We start from the raw sequence: 4366 nt of genomic DNA, 5'->3' as shown, positions 1-4366 counted from the left end.
CCAGGAAGTCAGGCTCACTGGTCTATAGTTCCCTGCCTTGTCCTTCACACCTTTCTTAAACAGTGGCACCACTTTTGCCAACCTCCAGTCTTTCAGCACTACCCCTCTGATTATTGATGAAAGCAATATCTCAGCAAGAGGCCCAACAATCCCTTCTCTAGGCTCCCACAGAGTTTTTGGGTGCATCTGATCAGGTCCTGGGGATTTATTCACCTTTATGCGTTTGAAGACATCAGCACTTCCTCCTCTGTAATATGGACATTTTACAAGATGTCATCATTTATTTCCCTACAGTCTATATCTTCCATATTCTTTCTCACAGTAAATACTGATGCAAAATATTCATTTACTGTCTCACCCATTTTCTGCGGCTCCACACAAAGGCCGCCTTGCTGATCTTTGAGGGGCCCTTTTCTCTCCCTCGATACCTTTGTGTCCATAATGTATTTTTAAAAACCCTTTGGATTCTCCTTAATTCTATTTGGTAAAGCTATCTCATATCCCCCTTTTGCCGTCCTGATTTCCCTCTTAAGTAAGCTCCTACTTCATTCTTCTTCGGATTCACTCGATCTATCCTGTCTATATCTTACATATGCTTCCTTCTTTATTTTAACCAAACCCTCAATTTATTTAGTCATCCAGCATTCGTTATACCTACCAGTCTTCCCTTTCACCATGACAAGAATATACTGTTTTTCTGGATTCTCGTTATTTGATTTCTGAAGGTTTCCCATTTTGCAACTGTCCCTTTACCTGCGAACATCTGCCGCCATTCAGTTTTCGAACGTTCTTGCCTCATACCGTCAAAACTGGCCTTTCTCCAATTTAGAACTTCAACTTTTAGATCTGGTCTATCCTTTTCCATCACTATTTTAAATCTAATAGAATTGTGTTCGTTGGCCCCAAAGTGCTCCCCCACTGACACCTCAGTCCCCTCCCCTGCTGTATTTCCCAAGAGTAGGTCACGTTTTGCACCTTCTCTTGAAGGTACATCCCCGTACTGAATCAGAAAATTGTCACATACGGTCTTAACAAATTCCTCTCCAACTAAACATCTTACACTATTGCAAACCCAGTCTATGTTTGGAAAGATAAAATCTCCTTCCATAACCACTCTATTATTCTACAGAAAGCTGAGGTTTGTTTCCTAACAAGTTTGTTTCTATATTTACCTTTGATTTTAGGAGTCTATAAAGCAATCCCAATAAGGTGATCATCACTTTTTATTTCTCAGTTACACCCAAATAAGTTCATTGGATGCATTTCCGGGAATATCCTCCCTCAGCACAGCTGTAATGCTATCCATAATAAAAAAAATGCCACTCCCCCCCACCCCCCTCTGTTGCTTCCCATTCTATCTTTCCTCTAGCATTTGTATACTGGAACATTAAGCTGCCAGTCCTGCTCATCCCTGAGGCATGTTGTTGTAATTGCTATGATATCACAGTCACATGTTCCCAAGCATGCCCTGAGTTCATCTGCCTTCCCTGTTAGGCCACTTGCGTTGAAATAAATGCAATTTAATTTATTAATCCTACAGTATCCTTGCCTGCCCCGACTGAACTGGCACCTTGCTTAAAAAAAAATCAAATATCATTATTCAAATATCTTGATCATTTGATTTCATATCTGATGGTAAATGTTCTTGAATCCCCATCACCATCCCTGGATGTGACCAATCCTATTGGTACGACAGACCCACCGGTGTTGTGACACCATATTATACAATAAGGAAAGCAGTTAACCTGGACTTCACCAATATCGATTCCAAAACCGGGAAATCTCATGGCAACAGGTCAAAGATGTTCAATAAAATCGCCTGATCATGGACATGTACTGCCTTCCACACTATCTCTCGATGATAACTCAGTTAGCTTCACTGTTGAAAACAATCAGAGGAATTAACGAGGTTGACAAGGTAACAGAACGTCTGTGTGTGTGTGTGTGTGTGCGTGTGTGTGTGTGTGTGTGTGTGTGTGTGTGTGTGTGTGCGTGACTTCAAAGAACATCACCAAGATCGTCTCCACAGGCTCACCACTGACTGAGCAGGGTGAGGAATCAAATGCAGCAGCCAGACTGTGGGAACTGATGGGGGAACACTCAAAATGGAAATATTCCCACCAAACTACTTGTCACAGTTGCATCTTACCGAACACGATATTGAAGAGGATCAGTACTGAGCATTGGCGGAGGGAAAGTCTCGACCTCATACTGAAGATACTGCCCACCGTGTTATGTGGTACTATCTCCTGTGACGTAGGACATACTTATAATGTACCAACAAATGGAAACTGGCATCCATGAGGCCGTGTGGGCTATCAGCAGCTGCTGAATCAATGGCGTTCCCTTCATCATAAAATCAAAAATGGGCTGTTGACTATGATGATGATACACCTTTAACAAGGTTATGTTGCACTTGATTTCTTCTTTAAGATGAATCATAAACACGGGGTTGTCGACATGTCTTGCTTGCATTGGTTTTTCGACAAATTCGATGGCAACTAACAGATATTGTCCCAAGCAACGTGGTCGGCATGGTGGCTCATTAGTTAGCACTACTGCCTCGCAGCGTTAGGCACAGGCATCAGAGTGCTGCAAATGTCTGTGTGGAGTTTGCACATTCTCCCCGCATATGCGTGGGCTTCCTCCTGCTGGTTTCTTCCTACAATCCAAAGATATGCAGGAAAGTTGAATTGACTATGTTAAATTGTTCATAGCGTCAGGTGCATTTGTCAGGGGTTAATACAAAATGGGGGAGTGGCTGGGTTGCAGTTCGATGGGTCGGTATGGACCTCTGGGCCTTAGGGCCTGTTTCCATGCTGTAGGAATGCTTTCAAGTTTAAATAAACGCGGGTGCAATGAAAGGGGAGTAGCCAGTTCTCCCAGCTCAGTTATGGTCTGGTTTGGTGTGATTTCGACAGTCTGGCTATTCACTGAAATCAGTAAGTCACTTTGAGGCTGCTGGTTCATGAAATAGTTAAATGGAAGGAGGTGGTCCTTGCTGCCATCTCTCTCTATCCTGTGAGATCCTGTATTTTATTATAACTTGTGTGACAAGAGGCGATTCTTTGCATTGTTGCAGGTATTTGGAACAGCATCATTAAGTTAGGATATACTGTTGGTATTTTGGTCAGGTTAGTTTACTCATTATTCTGTTATCTTTATTTTGTGTTTCTTTTTGGAATCTTATAAATAAATGCTGTCTTGTTATTACTGAATGGTTTGTCCAGTTTGATCTATCCTGCAATATTCGCGTTACACCTGCTTATAACAGCTCAAGAAGCTATGGTCTGTATTATGGTCTTGAAATTATTTGAGGGAATATGGTTTTCTCTGTAACAATACTGATGCTTCCAAAATGTTCAGCAACATTCACAGTGGCACCGATACTGAAACAGTCCATTCAGCCCATCAAGAGTTTTAAACAGGAACAGAAGCAGACCATTCAGCCATTGAGATGCTAATTATCAACGACAGCAAATCTTTCAATCTCTTATGCCATGTACACAGGAAAAGCAAGAAAGCATTCAGCCTTTCAAAGCTGTCACAAAGCAATACGAGGAGTACTAGTTACTTGGTCATAAGCAGGGATAAATTAGTCTTTTCCAGTTTAGGAGAAATTAATGCCTTCAGTGACACAGTGACCAATGCTGGGTCTTCAACTATTTGCAAATTCTATTAACCATTTAAAAAAATGGAATTCAACAATGACTAATTTTGCGGATAAAACTCCCAAAAGCAGGAAACTAAGCTCAAAGTTTGTGCGAAGATTTGTAGCTCGGGTGCTTGTTGTAGTGGTTCTGATCGTCGAACTGGAAGTTTTTGTTGCAAACGTTTCGTCCCCTGGCTAGGGGACATCATCAGTGCTGTGGAGCCTCCTGCGAAGCGCTTCTTTGATGTTTCTTCCGGCATTTATAGTGGTCTGTCCTTGCCGCTTCCGGGTGTCAGTTTCAGCTGTCCGCTGTAGTGATTAGTATATTGGGTCCAGGTCGATGTGTCTGTTGATGGAATTTGTGGATGAATGCCATGCCTCTAGGAATTCCCTGGCTGTTCCCTGTCTGGCTTGCCCTATGATAGTAGTGTTTTCCCAGTCGAATTCATGTTGCTTGTTGTCTGAGTGTGTGGCTACTAGGGATAGCTGGTCGTGTCGTTTCGTGGCTAGTTGGTGTTCATGTATGCGGATTGTTAGCTGTCTTCCTGTTTGTCCTATATAGTGTTTTGTGCAGTCCTTGCATGGTATTTTATAAACTACATTAGTTTTGCTCATGTTGGGTATTGGCTCCTTTGTTCTAGTAAGTTGTTGTCTGAGCGTGGCTGTTGGTTTGTGTGCTGTTATGAGTCCTAGGGGTCGCAGTAGTCTGGCTGA

This window comes from Hemiscyllium ocellatum, chromosome 33 (genome assembly GCF_020745735.1).
Source record: "Hemiscyllium ocellatum isolate sHemOce1 chromosome 33, sHemOce1.pat.X.cur, whole genome shotgun sequence".
NCBI classification, from domain to species: domain Eukaryota; kingdom Metazoa; phylum Chordata; class Chondrichthyes; order Orectolobiformes; family Hemiscylliidae; genus Hemiscyllium; species Hemiscyllium ocellatum.
This window is presented reverse-complemented; position numbering follows the sequence as displayed.